Consider the following 19,262-nt stretch of genomic DNA (forward strand, 5'->3'; position numbering starts at 1 on the left):
TTATTTTTGTTCCATATACCTTCATTTTTAGAGTTAGATACTCCAAGGTGCTCAACTTGACCTACCACACAGTCAGATGTCAGTATTTAGCAAATGCTATTGCCACTAATGGTTTTTGCACTCGCATTGTTTTGCAAGGCCTACTTTCAAATCTTGTGAATTAAAGTTTCCATTCAGTATCACCAAAACAAAGAGGCAAGAAATGTAGACATAGTTTTCTCATAAAAAGAATATACAAATCTTCATTACAATACACATTTTTTTTTGGCGTTGGCTGGTGTTACAAAGAAAGATTACTCTTAAAATTTAGCTGGAAAAAAGTACAAGGATTTAGATACAAGTGTTGAGATATATTCATTTCTTCATTAGCTATAACGAGTTATTTTTTCATATTTCATATTGCCTTGAGTTTTGATTGTGCTCAAGAATGTGCAAATTAAGATGTATTGTAATTATTAATTTTGATGGAGTATGCCTTTACACTTGCATTCCTAATCATGAATATAATAATGCTTACTGTAAAACATTCTATCAATAGAGAAATGTATAAGCTAGAAAGTTCATCTTCCCCACAATCCTACCTCCCAGAGATAACCAAAGTTAGAAGCTTAGTTTGTACACTTCTGGGTTTATTTCTATGAGTTCATGAGTATATGTTTTTATCTTTAGTTTTTAAAACAAAATGTGCTCTAAAATGATACTCTGAGCTTTTTATTTTGTTAATGAATTATGAACTTTTTCCATATATATTTATCTTACTCATTTTTTAATATGGATGAGCTAATATTTATTTATTTCACCATCAAGGATTGTTTAGATTTCTAATTGTTGCTATTACAAGCGACACTGGTATTCACATCCCTATACAATAATGATAATATTACCTATCTCATAGGCTTATTGGAATTAATAAATAAACTAATACATGTAAGGTGTCTAAAAGAGCATGTGACACGTAAGTGCTTTCAAAAGTTATTTTTTATTTTCTTTATTACTAGTGAATATGTCCATATCATATGACAAACTCCTAGAAATGAAATTTTCAGTTGATACATATTACCATATTGCTGTTTCAAAGAGGTTCTACCAATTTATACCCCCTACATCATTGAATTTGAATGGGAGCCCTGGTGATGCAGTGGATAAAGAATACTTGTTTTCCCCACTCTACTTAATTTTCCAATAGAAGTATAACATACATAGAAAAAAAGCTTATGCACATTGTAAGTTTTGACTTGACAAAGTAAATTCATACATGTAATCAATACCCAGATCAAAGACAGAGTACATTTCCATCACCCTAGAAGCCTCCCTTGGGTCCCCTCCCAGTCGTTATTTGTCACCTCCTGCTGCCCCCAAAAGCTAATCACTATCCTGCTTCTATCATGATGGATTAGTTTCAGCCTCTTTTACATCTGACTTCATTCAGTCGACATTATGTTTGTATTAGCTGATATATGACCATCCAAGTTGTTGCAGATATCAGTAGTTCATTCATCTGTATGGTATTCTATTGTAGAACTATATTGCAAATTACCCTTTTACTGTTGCTGGACATTTTTATGTGTTTGCTACAGATATACTGCTATGATTCTTATACATGCCTTTTAGTGCATATATGTGCATATTTTTGTTGGATATTTATATCTCAAAGTAGACATACTCATTCATAGGGTAGTTGTGCATTTTAGTTTTAAAAAACTGCCAGTTTTCCGAAGTGGTTGTGCCAATTTGTATGCATGCCAGCAGTGTAAGTTAGTACCAGTTGTACATCCTTGCCAATACTTGATGTTTTTATTTTTAAAACTTGGTCTTTCTAATGGATGTGTCAGAGTCCTGGTGGCACAATTGTTAAGAATGTGGCTGCTAATCAAAAGTTTAACAGTTCGAATCCACCAGCTGCTCCTTGGAAACCTTATGGGGAGTTTTACGCTGGGTGTGTAGTGGTATATCTTTGTGGTTTTAATTGTATCTTGCTTATAGCTAATGATATTTGACACATGTTCATATGATTGTTTGGATGTCTTCTTTTGTGAAGGGCCTTTTAAAGCCTTTTTCCATTGAAAAAAATGGGATATCTTTTTCTTAGTTATTTGTAGAAGTATTTTTCTGGGTATGAGTTCCTTGGGATATATAATCTCTCTCTATATATGTGTGTGAAATATTTATTCTCTTAATTGTGCCTTTAAATCAACAAGTTCTTAATTTTCTTGAAGTCTGCATTTTTAATTTTTTTTCCTTTGTAATTAGGGCCTTTTGTGTAGAAAGTCTTTATTCTCCTATGTTTTCTCATGTATTCTACTAGAAGCTTTATTGCTTCACGTTTCACCATTATAATTCATTTCAAATTGATTTTATATGGTATGAGGAAGCAGTCAATTCTAATATTTCCTCCATATAGATTTCCAATTGACTCTGCACGCTTTATTGGAAGGTGCTACGAGCAACCTTGTTGTAAATCAGGTGACAGTATTATGTCTGATTTTCTAATTGTCTATTCTACTCTACCCTACCCCACTCTACCAGTCTAAACCCACTCCTCTATTATTTATCATTTTGTATTTGTATTTATTTTTAAAACAAGTCTTTATATCTGGTAGTTCAAGTCCTCTGCTTTTTTTCTTCTACAAGATTGTCTTTGATATCCTTGGTTGCTTGCATTTCCATACAATCTATTATGACTTTAACAATTTCCATAACAAAACAGTGGTGAAATGAGTTCTTTTATGTGGCCTTTTGCCTTTGTTCTTTTTTCTCCTAAGCCCTGAGGAGTTAGCTTTGCCCTAGTTTTCTAGCCCTAGGGTCTGTTACTTTTGCTAGATTGATTGATACATCCTGGGTAAGCTAGAAACAATTTAGTTTTGATACTATTTGCCTGACTCTCAACTTCAGTCTGCTCTGTGATTGGTATATACCTTGCAGGGATTGGTTAATAGACTATGCAAATGAGGTGAGTTGTAGCCTACTATACAAATGCGGAGCCTGTGGCCTACCAAGAGGGGATTGGTCAGTTTGTGGCTCCCCACTGGGAGAGGTAATGCCTTGAACTTAACAAGGAGTTGTGTGTATAAGCGGCTAACCCCACAGAGGCTTGTTAGACAGAAGGAAGCAGGAAGAGAAGCAGCAGGAAGACACACAAAGAAGAAAGAAAAGAAAGAAGAAACAGAGACAGAAGAGGCAAAAAACCAAAAAAAAACCCAGTGCCGTCGAGTCGATTCTGACTCATAGCGACCCAGCGACCCTACAGGACAGAGTAGAACTGCCCCATAGAGTTTCCAAGGAGCGCCTGGAGGATTCGAGCTGCCGACCCTTTGGTTAGGAGCCATAGCACTTAACCACTATGCCACCAGGGTTTCCAGAAGAGGCAAGGAACCTCCTAAAAGAGCTATAAAACCCACCACCCACTGCCGGCTAGTCGCAGGTCAAAAGCTGTAACACTAAAGATAGCGAGAGGCCTGGAAGGGGCCCAGTGGCAGAGCTGGTGGTGACGGATGACAGGGCTAAGAGGAGCCTGTTTTGAGAGGGCTGAGAGGAGTCTGTTCTTAGAGGGCCCAAGGTGAGTCCTGCACAGCTGAGAGGAGCTAAGAGAGCTGTCCTGCACTGAAGAAAGGAGACTTTGTCTACATGCTTCCTAATACTGATCCTGAGTTGTAGCCCATTGATCCTGATCCCGGGTTGTTCTCTGTTCCTTAATAAACCACTTAACTGTCAGTATGGTCTGTGAGTTCTATGTGGACATTGCAGTGGATTATTGAGCCCAGAAGAGAAGTAGAGAGTTCTGTGGGAAGAACAGCTGGTGTCAGAATTGGTAAAATGTTTGGAGAGTAGAAGCATGCCTGATCTCTACCTCACAGGGATCAGCCTTGGGCTGACCTTGATTTGCACTATCCGCCCTGAAGTTAGGTTCTGATGACGTTATACTAGTCCCATTTTACAAAACCCTTCTTGTATTTTGACTGAGATTGTATAATGCTTCATTTATTAATGTCTTCTTTAGTTTCTCTCTGTAGTAGTGGTCTTGAATATATTTGATTAGATTTATTCTTAGATATTAATGCCATTTATATTTTAATATTTTATATATATTTAATAATTCATCTAATAACTGTATAATGCTAGTATACAACAATAAAATTGTTCTTTTCATGTTGTATCTAGCACATTTTCTATATTTGGCTAATAATTCTAATGATTGACTTGGACATTCTTTTGTATTTTCCATGTTAAATATATAGTCCTCAATATGAGAGTTTTATTTCTTGCTTCACGATTCTTATATCTTTTATTTTTTCCTCTTGCCTTATTGCACTAGTCAGGACCTCTGGTATAGTCTAGAAGTGATGATAGTAGGAATCCTGGTTCATTCTAGATCTCAGAAAAAAACTCTCAACATTTCACTATAAGTATGGTGCTTGTCAAAAGCTTATTATAAATACTCTGTCAGAGTAAGGAAGTTTTCTTAAATTCCTAGTCTGCTAAGATTTTTTTTTTTTAAATCATATATGGATGTCAAATTTGTCAAATGCTATTTCTGCATTTTCTGATATCTGCAATTTTTTTTTTCCTGTATCCTCAGTGTGGTCAGTTACATTGATTGATTTTCAAATGTCAAGCCAATCTTACATTGCTGGAATGAACACTATATAGATGTCATATATCGTTTGGTTTTGTTTTTTTAATAACATGTTTAGGATTTTTGTATCTATAATCATGTGAGATATTGACTTGTAATTTTTCATTCTTGTACTTGTTAGGTTTTGGCATTGTGGTTAGGCTGACATCATAGAATGAGTTGGGAAAGTTTTGTATGTTTTCATTTCTCTAAAAGATTTTGTATAAGATTGGTATTACTTCTTTCTTAAACATTTGGAAAAATTCATTAGCAATGCTATTTGAGCATGGGGTTTTCTTTGTGAATGGATATTTAACTACAGATACTATTTTAGTAATAGATATAGAACTATTCAGATTTCCTATTTCTCCTTACGCCAGTTTCATTATGCTTTATTTTTCTAGGAATTTATCCATTTGTTCCAATTTCTCAAATATATTAGCATGAAGTAGTTCATAATATGCTCTTTCCTTTACAATGTGTGTAGAATGTAGTCATATCCCCTTTTTCATTTCTGATATTGGCTGTTTGATTTACCTGTTTTTTTCTTTATTAATGTTAGTAGAGACCTATCAATCTAATTGGTCTTTTCAAAGAATCAGCTTTTGACTCTATATTTATTTTCTATTACTCTGACCTTTTTTGGGGGGGCTGGTATTTGTTACTTCTGTTTTTCTACCATTTTCCATTGTAATCTGGCTATTTTTCCTATCTTTTTGAGATAGATACATAGATCATTGACTTTAAGGCCTTTTTCTTGGGAAACCCTGGTGGTGTAGTGGTTAAGTGCTACAGCTGCTAACCAAGAGGCTGGCAGTTTAAATCTGACAGGTGCTCCTTGGAAACTCTATGGGGCGGTTCTACTCTGTCCTATAGGGTCGATATGAGTCGGAATCGACTCGACAGCAGTGAGTTTGGTTTTAGTGGGTTTTTCTTTTTCTTATATAGGTACTTTAGGCTACAAATTTTCCTCTAAGGACAGCTTTAGCCCCATCCTATGTGTTTTATTTTTGTATATTATTATTAATTTCCAAAGAATTTCTGGTTTCCATTATTATCATTATTTATTTATGTATTTTGCCTCGTGGGTTATTTTAAAATGTATTACTTAATTTTACAATATTTACTGATTTTTAAATTATCCTTCTGTTAACTTCTAGGTTAATTTTACTAGGTAGTCAGAAAATATGATGTGATATCATTCCTTTGAAACTTATTCAGACTTGTTCTAAAATTGAGTATTTATGTGGTAAAGCTTGGAGAATGTTTCATTTTCACTTGAAAAGAATATGTATTTTGCAGTTGTTGGGTAGAGTGTTCCTGCTGCCATTAGGCCAAATTGTTCATTCTTTGATTAAAATATGTATCTCTACTGATTGTCTGTTTTCAGATTTTCCATCAATTACTGAAAGAAGTATTTAAAATCTGCATTTTTTATTGTGAATTCATCTGTTTCTCCTTTTATTTCTAGTAGGATTTTTACTTTATATATTTTGAACCTATGTTATTATACGTATTTGTATACATATAACAAGATTAAAAAATTATGTATGTATATATAATTACATATGTGTTGTCAAGGATTTCATTTTACTTGTATCCACAATCAACACCCATGGAAGCAGCAGTCAAGAAATCAGAAGACATATTGCATTGGGCAAATCTGCTACAAAAAAAGCTCTTTAAAGTGTTGAAAAGCAAAGATGTCACCTTGAAGACTAAGGTGCTCCTGACCCAAGCCATGTTATTTTCAATTGCATCATATGCATGTGAAAGCTGGACAATGAATAAGGAAGACTGAAGGAGAATTGACGCCTTTGAATTGTGGTGCTGGCAAAGAATATTCAATATACCATGGGCTGCCAAAAGAATGAACAAATCTGTCTTAGAAGAAGTACAACCAGAACGCTTCTTAGAAGCAAGGATGGTGAGACCGCATCTTACATACTTTGAACATGTTGTCAGGAGGGATCTGTCCCTGGAGAAGGACATCATGCTTGGCAAAGTACAAGATCAGTGGAAAAGAGGAAGACCCTCAATGAGGTGGATTGACACAGTGGCTGCAACAATGGGCTGAAGCATAATGATGATTGTAAGGATGGTGCAGGACTGGGCAGTATTTCGTTCTGTGGTACGTAGGGTCACTATGAGTCAGAACTGACTCGACGGCATCTAACAACAACAATTACATATATATAATATATAGTTTTATATATATATATAAAATTATTTTATCAATTATATATATAACAGATAATTGTATACATATAATTGTTTTATCTTGCTGTTGAATTATCATGATGAAATTTTAGTCTCCATTTAAAATAATTCTGGTTTTAAAGTTTTTGTCTCTCTAAAATTAATACAAATATACCAACTTCCATCGTTTAACTTTTGAATTCTTTAACTTTTATCTCTTTTGTGTCCTTTATTTAAGGCATGTATCTTAAGCATCATATGGCAGGCCTTTAAAATTCAGTTTGAAATTCCTTTTCATGAATTAAAACATTTAGTCTATTTATATTTAATAAAATTAACAATATGTTTGGTTCAAATCAATTACAACACCATGTTTTCTTTTATTGATCAGTTCTTATTTTCCCTTTATCACCTTTTTAAATGAAATATTTTATAATTGCCTTTTCAGCTTCATATCTATATTTCCTTTTAGAAATTATCCTGGAACTTATTAACATTCATCCTTAAGTTATTAGAGCTACTTTTACCACTCTCTAGAAAATGTAAAGATATTACAATATTTTAATTCCATTTATCATCTTCTCACCTTCTTCTCTTTTTTTTCAGGAATCTTGTATTCTCCTGTTCTGTTTTCCTTGGTAGCTCTGAGCTCCCTTTTTTGTTTCATCAGCTCCATAAGAATACCAAAAGCTCCAGATTACAACTTTCTGCCTGGCCTTCAGATTCCTGTGCTATGGTGAACTGGTAAATACTCCAAGGGGAGAAAGTAGTTGAATAGTTCTACCTTCTCTTAATGTGTTTCTCTTTTCTCCAGAATTTTGACTTTTCAATTAGTGACTGATTTGGCTACTTTGTGATGCCTTCAAGCTGTTTTCAAATACATTTTGTCAGTCTTTTCTAGATGTTTTTGGTGCAAAGATTGGGCTGATACAAATTACTCCATTATGGTCAGAAGTGGAACATCTGTTTCCTTATATTTTTATCAAAATTTGGATATAAACAGCCTTTTTATTCATTGCTAATTTGATAGCTGGAAAAAAAAAAGTACATCATCTTCATCAGTTATGTGGGAAACATCATGTTGGTTCAACGTGACTCTACCACCTGAGCTATATTTAATTGGTTCAAGTGTGTCTGATTAGAATTGTGTCAGTGGGTCCCTTCCCTGAGATTTTTGGACTTGGAACCAGAAAGAATCTGAAGGTCTTAGTATGAAATTCAGATGCTGCTTGACATCTGTGCTTTCCACTATGTGGAAAAAATGCAGTTTGTAATAAAGAAAAATAAAATCAATACGCAGAGAAATGCAATGAGAAGATATGGAGAGAAAGACCTGGCTGCCTCAGAATTCTGGATTCCAGTCACTCAGTAATCCCAGATGTATCCCTTCTCTTCCTATGGATGGGTTTTCCATTTTTTATTGGTTTGATGCATGTCTCCTTTTGCTTAAGCAAGTTAGAGCTAGAGGGCTACTTGTAACAAAAATGGTCGTGACTAATATGCCTGGATCTGTTTCCTGACTTCCTATTCTATTTCTTTGATCTACAGACCTCCTCCTCCTTTTGAACCAATACCACAGTGTCTTAATTATTTTAACTTTGTTTTTGAGGTCTGGTAAACAAGTTTTTCCTCAATACTCTTTTACAAAAATGTGTTGGCTACATTTTAACATTATTTTTTGCAGATGAATTTTGTGATCATTTTTTCAAGTCCTGAAAAGAAAACAAGTGGAATTTCGTTTAGTATTGCATTGTAATTTTAGTTAATTTGGGGAAAATTAATGTTAAACCTTTTTGAAATTTATAGATGTAACATATTCTTTTGTAAAACAGCCAAATAATAATGATATTGGTCCCCTTTTCAAAGGTTCCATTCCTTTCCCCGGCTTGATGTGTATCTTGCAACTTTTATTACTCAGCTGATCTGCTCTTATTTTTAAATTGCTTTTTTAAAAAACTTGAATGATATGCAGCAGTATTTTTCTTTAATTTTTTTTATTTTGAGATCTATCCGTGTTCATACAAATAGGTACCCTTCATTCTTTTTATTTGCTACAGAGAATTTCATCATATACCCCCCCCCAAAAAAAAAATCAAACCTGTTGCCGTCAAGTTGATTCTGACTCATAGCAACCCTATAGGACAGAGTGGAACTGCCCCATAGGGTTTCCTAAGAGTAGCTGGAGGATTCAAACTGCCAACCTTTTGGTTAGCAGCCAAACTCTTAACCACTACACCACAAAAGCTCCTTTCATTGTATAGGTATATGTTATTTATCTGATGATTTTCCTATTGAAGGACCTTTAGGTTATTACCATTTTTTCAGTATTACAGCAACGTTACCATAAACTATTGAAGCATATTTTTTTTTTCACATTTCTCTAAGAAGTTACCAAAACACAGAATTGCTGGATTTGAGGATATGCATATTTGAATTTTAAATTTTATCTGCCAGAAAGTCAGTACCAGTTTGTATTCCTACCAAGAGGCAATAATAGACATACGTAAGCTTCCTTACAAATTTGAGGGGATTATAATTCTTTTAAAATTTCCGCCTATTTGAAACAAAAGAAAAATATAATTTCATAGTTTTTTTGTTTTTATTTCAGTGGTTAGTATTATGGTTGAATAAAAAAACAAAATAGCTTTACTTATTCAGTTGGCTACATTATTTCAATGTCTTTGAATACCTAGTTTACAACCTTTGTCCATTTTTCTGTTTTTGTTGTTTGATTTTTTTCTTAATGATTTAGTCCAGTTGATGTGTTCATTATGCACGTTGAATATTAATATTTTGTCTGTAATATATATAATGAAAATTTTTTTCTAGGCTGTAAGTTGTCTTTTAACATTATGTATGCTATCTTTTGCAACAGAGAAGGTTTATTATTGATGTGGTCTAATTGACTAATCTTTTGGTTTATTGCTTTTTAATACATATCTTGTGTCAGAAAGCTCCCATAACCTAAGGTTAAATATATTTTTCTCCTAATAATTTTATACTTTTAAAATTTTACATATACCTCTTTGACTCAACTGAAATTTATTTTTGTGCATGTGTTAAGGCTACTATATAATTTACTTCCTTTTCGACATTTGTATTATCATGTCTGTGAATTGTCTGATCATATTTTCTGTTGAGCAGACGAAGGCTAGATTCCCCTCCAAAATGTTCCATCCTTCTCATCAAAAAAAAAAAAAAAAAAATACAAATCCATGGCTGTCAAGTCAATTCTGACTTATAGAGACCCTATAGGACAGAGTAGAACTGCCCCTTATGGTTTCTAAGAAGCACCTGGTGGATTTGAACTGCTGACCTTTGTTTGGCAGCTGTAGCTCTTAACCACTATACCACCAGGGTTTCTGTAGTACATACAGACATGGTATATGTGAGTACATTGAGGTCTGTAGTAGAGAACTGGGCACAATATATTGGAAAGACTTTTGATCTTGGACTAACCAGGTTGTAAACTTGGCTTCATAATTTATTAGCAGTATGACACTGAGAATGGCACTTTACCTCTATGAATCTGTTTCTGTATCTGATATGGAAAGGTAATACATGCAAGGATAGGGCTCTTATGAGCAATAAAGGACTTGATATGTGTGAACAGGCTCACAAAATGCCTGATATGGTATGGACTCAATAAATCAAGATTCCCACTCAGATTCCAGAGGACTTGAGTGACAGAGAAAGCCAAGTCAAAGCAGTAGAAAACTATCGTAATCCTCTGATCCTCTCATTCTTAGTGGAGAGCAGAGGATATATTAACATAATGTTTAGTTCATATTGGGGCCTTGGTGGCACAGTGGTTAAGAGCTCAGCTGCTGGATTCAAACTGCCGGCCTTTTGGTTAACAAAATCTTTAAGGCTGAATCCACCCTATAGCTAAATCAATGATATATTAATCAGGGATTCCGATAAGCTTGAATTTTCCTTAACTTACAAATAAATCAAAAAGAAAAAAAAAATCTTACTTCCAGTGTTTTATAAAGTTAGTTGACTCCATATATCCATAAGTAAAAAAAAAAAAAAAAAAAAAAACCTCATTACACCAAGCCTTTGTTTATTTTTTAACTGGACAAATAAGCTTCATCCAGATTTGAGAAGTCACTTAGGAGTGTTCAAAACCAACACGAGGGCCACTTTATTTTGAAGTGATGTAAGGATCCAGTTACTGCTAAATTAATAAATAGAATTAAAATAGAAACCAGTGAACCCAATATGAAGTACTTTACAGATGTTTGGAGTTTGACGATGTAGAAAAGTGGAGGCCAGTCCCCACTTGGACAAGAGTTTGTTTCTTCTACTTAACTCTAGTCAGAGCTAATAATCAGAATGATTTTGAATGGCCCTAAATAGTTTTTCAAGTTTGGGTAGGTCCCATCTGGTCATTTGTAATTTGACTGTCAAATCTGTATGCACAAACCCTATTAGTTGTTGTTAGTCATAACATTCTATGATATTGTGAGTCTGTGGTTTTTAGAGAGATGCTCATTTCATGCATATATGCCTCAGTTTCAAAATGTGAAGTCTTGAAACAAGTGAAACATGTTTTAATCCACCCAGGAAGACTGTGAGTTCCTTTGTAGCGGGAACCATGTTTTCTATGACTTGCACCTCCAAAACACTCATTGGAGGATTCAGACACAAGGTGTACTTCCATACATATATTAATGGCAGTTAACTGAAAACATTATTGAGCGGTTTAGGGATTTTGGCTGACAAACTTTATAAATTATTTTGAGGTCTGTTTTCCCAAATAGATTCTATCCTTCTTGATGATAAGGATATAAACTGCTTATTTCTGTAATAGTGCTGTAGTGCATTTCGTAGGCACTCAGTACATGCTAGTTGAGTGAGTGAGTGAAAAACAACTCAACAATTACTAAAATGAACTTTAAATGAGCAGTTAAATACAATATAGGCTAAAAAGTATAAAAAATGAACAGTTCTCTTTATAAGAAGATATATTAGCCAACAAACTCTTTGTTGTTGTTGTTAGTTGCCATTGAGTTGGCTGTGATTCATGGCAACCTCATGCATAACAGAACGAAATGTTGCCCAGTGCTTTGGCATCTTCACAATTGTTGGTATGTTCAAATCCATCGTTGCTGTCACTGTATTTTGAGTGCCTTCAAACCTAAGGGGCTCATTTTCCAGCAGTATACTGGACAGTATTCTGCTGTGATCCAGAGGGTTTTCATTGACTAATTTTCAAAAAGATCTCTAAGCTTTTCTTCCTAGTCTGTCTTAGTCTGGAAGCTCCACTGAAACTTGTCCACCATGGGTGGCGCTCCTCGTATTTGAATATCAGTGACATAACTTCCAGTATCACAGCAATATGCAGGCTACCACAGTATGACAAACTGACACACGGGGGTTGGGGGGGGTGGAACAAACTTTTAGGGGAGTGGAATATATTTACACCTTGTTAGAAAGTTGTGTTTTATGTAAATAAGTAACACCTGTAATGGCCACTCTTCTAGTTTTAAAAATTCCGTGGGGAGAGGAAATGTTCCTGGGGTAATTCAGTATCTTTATGTCTAATGGCCTTCTCTTTCAGTGGTGGGGGCATTCTTTTTTGTTCTCTAAATGCATAGTCATACATATTAACCTGGAAACCACTGAGAGTAGTGGCTGTAACAGTGTTGAAAGCTTGATACCAGCAGGTGATGTCAATATATTGAAAGCCAAGTCCTGTATAAAAAGCTTAGAGAAGGGTGGGTGCTGAGAATATGTTAAGAAAAAGCAAAACTTCCAAAGGACAAAGGGGCGGCTTTAGTTTTTACATATTCTATCAAAGGCCAGTTGTGCTGCCTTCAAGCTAATCAAAGTGATGATAGGTTACTTACTGCTGTCAAGTTGTTTGTAAATATTTGTGTTTGTGGGTGTATATCAGTGTCTTAGTCATCTGGTGCTGTCATAACAGAAATACCACCAGTGGATGGCTTTAAAAAAGAGAAGTTTATCCAGGTAGGCTAGAATTCTGAATTCAGGGTGTCACCTCCAGGGGAAGACTTTCTCTCTCTGTTGGCTCTGGAGGAAGGTCCTTGTCATCAGTCTTCCCTTGGTCTGGGAGCATCTCAGTGCAGGAACCTCAGGTCCAAAGGACACGGTCTGCTCCCAGTGCTGCTTTGTTGGTGGTATGAGGTTCCCATGTCTCTTTGCTCATCTCTCTCTTTTATATCTCAAAAGAGATTGGCTTAAGACACTAATCTTGTAGACCTCATCAGTATAATTACCACTAATCCATTTTATTACATCATAGTGATAGGATTTACAACATATAGAGAAATCACATCATAAGATAAAATGGTAGACAGTCATACAATCATACACGGGAATCATGACCTAGCCAAGTTGCAGATATTTTGGGGGGACACAATTCAATTCATGACAATCAGCAAGACCATTCTAATTTCAGGGAGAAAGTCGTTTCTATATTCGCTTAATCTGAGACCTCTGATTTCCTCAATGTGCAGTCAGTCTGGGGAATTTCTTCTGTTCCCTGTGTCTCCAGACACAGGAGAGGCCTGATGGAGAGTGACGCAGGCAAAGGGCTGGACTGACTGGTTTCTCCCGCCCCCCCAACCCCAGCTCCCACTCCCACCCCCAACCGCCTGCCTGGCTTCTGGGGCCCAGCTTGGTGTGTGGCTGCTGTTTATACCTACTAAAGTGCTTTCTGTGTTTGAATTGGCACTGCCAGCTTACATGCTAAAGCCCCAAGCTGTTCATGAGGTTTGTCCCAGAGCTTTGAAACCTATGAGCTGGCGACTGGGGAGAGAGAGTGTCTCTCTCAGTTTTTGGGTGAACTCCATGTCTTTTCCAAGAGGTTAGATCACTGTCCACAGTCCAGGCTTGCTAGACAGAATGTAACAGTCACTGTTTGAGACATCCTGAACTTTTACAGGCAAAAGGGGGGCGGGGGGGAGGTACGGAGAAAATGCCCAGGTCAGTTTAACATCTTGAAAATGAACATTTTATATTTGGTAAACAGAGCTTTTTACTGAACTGGAAAATTTTATCACCAAGGAAGGAAAGAAAAAAAAAAAAAAAAAACTTCTTGTAATGGAAGGCGAATATATTATTACAAATTTCCAAATTCCATCCCGAGTCATGTTTGAGACCAGACCAGATTAATCAGTGGTAGTAGCAGGGGTATTAGGAATGATATAATTTTTATAAAAATTTCCCTGGCTATCTCTCTAGTCCTTTCGTCAGTTAATAAGGATTTTTAGAAGACTTGTCTTTTTCATAAGTGGCAAAATTATGGAAACTTTGACACCGTTTTGTTCCCTGCACACAGCTCTTTGATCCTTCTCCTTGTTTCTCTCTTCTCATATTAGGGATATCAACGACTTTTTTGCCTGAGATTTCTCTCCCCTCCTCTCTTTCTTTGGGAAGTCTTGGTTCATGTGAGACATCTTATTTTGGCTATGTAAGTTTAAGTGCGGCTAGAATTATGTATATTAAAACCCACTAAAGCCAGAACCTGTGTAAGGCTGTCAGAAAAGGAAAACTCAAGTATTTTCTACTAATAGAGAGTGATAGAAAAGTGGTAAGACTGTACCCTGTCAAAGTTGGAAAAGTATTGAGACCTGGAAAAACAAGGCAGTCCCACTGAGTTCTGGCTCTTATAGATTTCATTATATTTTACTTCTGTTTGTGTGCTTATGAATGAACATGACATAGATATGTAAAAGACATCATACCTGAAGAACTAGTGAATTATTAAAAAGGAATAAAAGTGCAACAGCATCCAAACAAAAAAGTAGACACATTGAAGAATTAAGCTTATAGCTGGATATGACTGGATTCCAAGGTTCCTAGGAACTTTGTTTACAGGAAAACATAACAGAGCCCTTGTTTCATTCTTCACCCCCTTTCCTCACCATCAAGTACAGAGCCTATGTTCTTATAAATATTTTAAGAATTTCATCTGTAATGTTTGCCTATGAAGAACATAAAAATGCCTTTGAATGGGGTAAGTGCCAGTCTTATTTCACCAAGCCAAGGGAAAGATTCCCTACTGTTGGGTTTCCACCTAAAAAAATGCTAGAGGGAAGTGAATAGCCGCTCCTCGACTCTTTAAAGGTGGTATATTTATTCTTGAGTTGAACTCAGTGGTCTTCTATTTTACAGTGATAGGCTCTTTCGACCTCCCTCTCCATACCTCATTCCTCAACCTAATTCATGCTGTTTTCCCGATAAGGGTTGAAGGACATATTAACTGAATACTTGTTTTGACCTTGTTTGGGAGCAGTGCCATTAGAGACTTATATCAACTCGAATGTGACATAGCTGGCCCACCATATGGGATGACTTTGTTTGCCATTCAAGAGGTTTATTGATGCAACTTGTATTCCCTAGTCCTCTTTGAGAAAAAAATGTTTATACCTGTGGGCATGTCCAGATGGCAGTGAAAGACTCGCATTCATGAGAACAGCATTTAGCAGTTCACAGTTGCCAAGGTAAGCAGCAAAGCATGCCCTCTGCCATTCCATTGCCTCATAAAGAAGCAGTCTCTAAGGTAACAGCCTAGCACCCTCAAGGCCAGAGATCCCTAGTGTTTTAGACTTGGAGCAAAGGGGTTAGAGAGATAACATGAAATAATACCAAGAAAAGCACTTTTTGTTCTGGCATTTTAAAAAGGGGAATGGGTGGGTGAGAGAGAAGGGGGTTCAGAGTTTTCCACTTTGAGTCTCAATAGAAATTTAATTCAGGTCTGCCCTGTGCATTGTGAGTGTAATGCCCCTTTCATGCGTTAATTTCAGAGACATAGGGGACTAATGGTCCAAGGCATGACTGCAGGGACAGCCTCTGGGCTCCCAGACTGTGATTGTCAAGTGGTGAATAGGCAGGCTCCCTGATTCTCCTGGAATTTGTGGCATTCTTGGGATTGTTGTTTTCTGTGTTATATCCCCTTAGTGCTGCCATTGGGATGGTAAAATGTCACCTAAACAAGTGTTCTTAAGAAGATATTACTGACCCTGACTAACAATTGATGGAAGGGGTTTTCTCTCTTAAATCCCTGTTTTCCCCAAGTGCAGAAAAACCTCAGGTAACAGCTTTTAGCCCTTTCAGCCAGCTATAGTGTAGATTATGAGTTCAGTAGGTAATGTAGAAGGATGGTATGTCCTTTAGAGAATTTGGCACATTGTTACTGCTTAATACTTGATATATTAGGGGTGGGGGGAATGTTTTTTTTCCATGCAGAGAACAACTTTAGAAATTAGGGAGGCTCTTAAGTTAAAAGAGGGAAGTGGTTTCTGATACCTGAGTTTGCATTTGCTTAATTTCCGTGTGGTTGGAGAAAAAAGAAGGGTTCCTTAAAAATCACAATAGGAGTCTGGATTGTAAAAGCATAATTGCTTGCTAGCTATGGTCTTGTTAATACTGTTCAGGTATTATTATTGAGGTACATGGGAGGGGGTGCAGAGACAGGTATTATTTTACCTTTCAACTTCAAATAGACTATATTGAGCATATCTGATTGGACTGGCATAATGTAAAACCACATTTAAGAACAAATGGTAAGTGAACTAGGATAGACGAACAAAGGGTCAGTCTGGGTTAGAAAATGTCAACTTGTTCAATTCTTTCACTTTGGTTTACTATCTCACCAAGCAGTGTATTGCATATATAACAGAGAAGGACACAAATGAGTGGACTAGCTCTTTGACACTCCCTGTTTTAACCCAGCCTTGACAGGAACCCACTAGGTCGCAAGGGCAATGAAACTGCCCTTGTTTCATTACCCCTTTGAGTGGGGGTAATGCAAACTCCTACCTTTTGTACCAATGGACTGGGAGAGGGACACATTAGCCCTGACAGTTTCTACTGCCACATAAAGGAGTCTTTGCTGTCTCACAGTTAAAACATACCATAGCATTCTCCTTTGCACTGTGTCATCTAAAAACAGCAGGCCTCCTCCTGGCCCACCACAGCAAGATTATATTAGCCACAAGAGTCCTGGAAACCGTCAATCACTTCCGGTATTGAAGGGATATGAAAAGATACCCATTCCTTGAAAATTCATTTTGGATAGAGCAGAAGTAAAGCCTCCACGAGGCCTCAAACAGGGCAAGCTATAGAGAAACCATCTTAAAAGCCTGGTCATGAATACTTAACTTATATCAACATTGAGTAATAGAGCTGAAAGGAACCTCATAAAATTCACTTGTTTAATATTCTGCCTTTAAGCTGGTGAATACTGAAGTCATCCAAAAAAGAGACTTAGTTGTTCCTTTCCTAATATCTCTAGAAGGAAATCCTAAACAAAAGCCCCTGAAAGCTAACTTCATACTTTGGCCTCTCAGAACATCTTGTGTCAAGTTAAAACCCAAGCTTTTTAAAATTCAACTTTTTTTTTTTTTTTTGCTATTAGCTATGCATAAATATTATGCATAAAGAGAACCAGCTAGTACAATACAAGTCTGAATATGTTTCTAAAATTTCCCATCAAAGGAATTTATGGGAATCCCATCCCCAATTTTTGTACAGATTCTGGTTTGTAAGCATGTTTGGAAGTTTTCAGACTACGTAGAGATAATGTTCTATGTAAGAAAATAATAGTAACAGGTAGGGATTAAAGGCAATGATATCAGGTAAAGGCAGCAATGATCCGTTAGTCATCTTGAAGGTATGTTTTTCTCTCTCTCACCTCTGTGGCTTGCATAGGTATCCATGTGGATTGGGTTCTGTAAGAAGGTTCTCTTCAAAGTGAGGTCCAGAACCTTGGACCAAAGAGTTACCTTCTAGCTGTAGGAGAGCAGAGGGACAGCATGCTCCCTTGTAGTGGGAGCAGTGTTGTTAAGTATGAAATCTCAGGGTTTTCATACCCTGTAGAGGGAAACTCACTTTTTGTGATTGATTTTCTTAGGGGTGTTGTTGTTTGAAGCCTTGCTATGATTGGCTATATGCAAAGTATCATAATATGTTGACCCTAGAGATGATTCTACCACTCATCTGTCAGTTTGTTGTACTGTGGTGGCTTTCATGTTGGTATGATACTGGAAGCTCTGCTACCAGTATTTCAAATAGCATCAGGGTCACTCATGGTAGACAGGTTTTAGTGGAGCTTCCAGACTAAGACAGACTAGGAGGAAAGGCCTAGTAGTCTACTTCTGAAAAGTTGCCAGTGAAAACTCTGTGGATCAGAAGAGAAAATTTTCAGCTGGACTCAAACGTGCCAGTGATCATGAAGATGGCACATGAATGGGCAGTGTTTCCTTCTCTTGTACATGGTTTGCCACACATTGGAGCCTACTTGATGGCAGCTAGCAATAACAATAACAGAAGGAATTAATGCAAGTACTCGTTTTTCTACCCTCACCCATCTGATGGGAGAATTAACAGATATGAAGATTAGTTAACCCAAATATTTTAATGATAAGATGTGATTGGCCTTAGGCAGCTCTTCTATGTTAATGTTGTATTTAGAACTGGAACTTTTGTCATGGTTCATACATTCAATAAACTTCATATATAAAATGAAAGGGCTGGATTTGTTCATTTCTAGGGTCCCTCTGAGGTCCAAATAAATAAATTTAATTGTCTTTCTAACCCAAATAAGTGTTATGGAAAATATTCCTAATATCTATAATACAGAATTCTGATTAGATAACAATATGCTCCCTAGCTGATTGAACGGTACTGGAAGATTATCCTTAGTTCCAAAAGTAGTTGTCTGAAAATTTATTATTGGAAATTAATTTTTTTAAGGCTTAAGGGGAAGAATAGCACAGGTGCAAAATGTTGAGTCATGAAAATTAAGCTATCTCCTTCGCAACGATGACTGTAACTATGTTAGTCATGATTATCAATATAAATTACTATCTTTTTAAAACCTTCTTTTCAGTGGGAATTGATTTAGAGCAATCATGAGAGAACTTCCCCCCAAATTTATATCAAATTAAAAACCATACAAACAAATATGGAATGCTTGACCTTAACACTGATTTTTATCCTAATTACTGAAAATCGATCATTCCTAATCAGAAATGGTTAGGAGACCAGGTCTCAGAGTAATAAACATGTAGAATCTGTAGCCGTATTTAAATAGTATTCATTAACAATTAATGAGAAAATTGTTAGCATGTTACCTCAGTTGGTTTATATTATATTCATTGACTCAAATAAAAAAGAATATTAAAAAACTGGAAGAAAGTTATAGATCCTTTTCCATATATGGGGCAAATTTCTCTTTGGTTTAAGAAAATCCATTATGAAGAAAATCATATTGGGTAGTGCGATAAAGTAAATTTTAGCATTTCTCCTTACGTCTCTGCTTTACTCAGGATTAAACACTGGAATAAGTAAGAACTCTACAAGTATGTTTTGAGAATGATGTTACACCCTTCCCTTCACCCCAGTCAAAAGAGCAAGGCAATCACAAACTTTAATTTAACATTTTACAAAAAAGTGTGCTGTGTTCTTTGTGTCTTCA

This window comes from Loxodonta africana, chromosome 1 (assembly GCF_030014295.1).
Source record: "Loxodonta africana isolate mLoxAfr1 chromosome 1, mLoxAfr1.hap2, whole genome shotgun sequence".
NCBI lineage: Eukaryota > Metazoa > Chordata > Mammalia > Proboscidea > Elephantidae > Loxodonta > Loxodonta africana.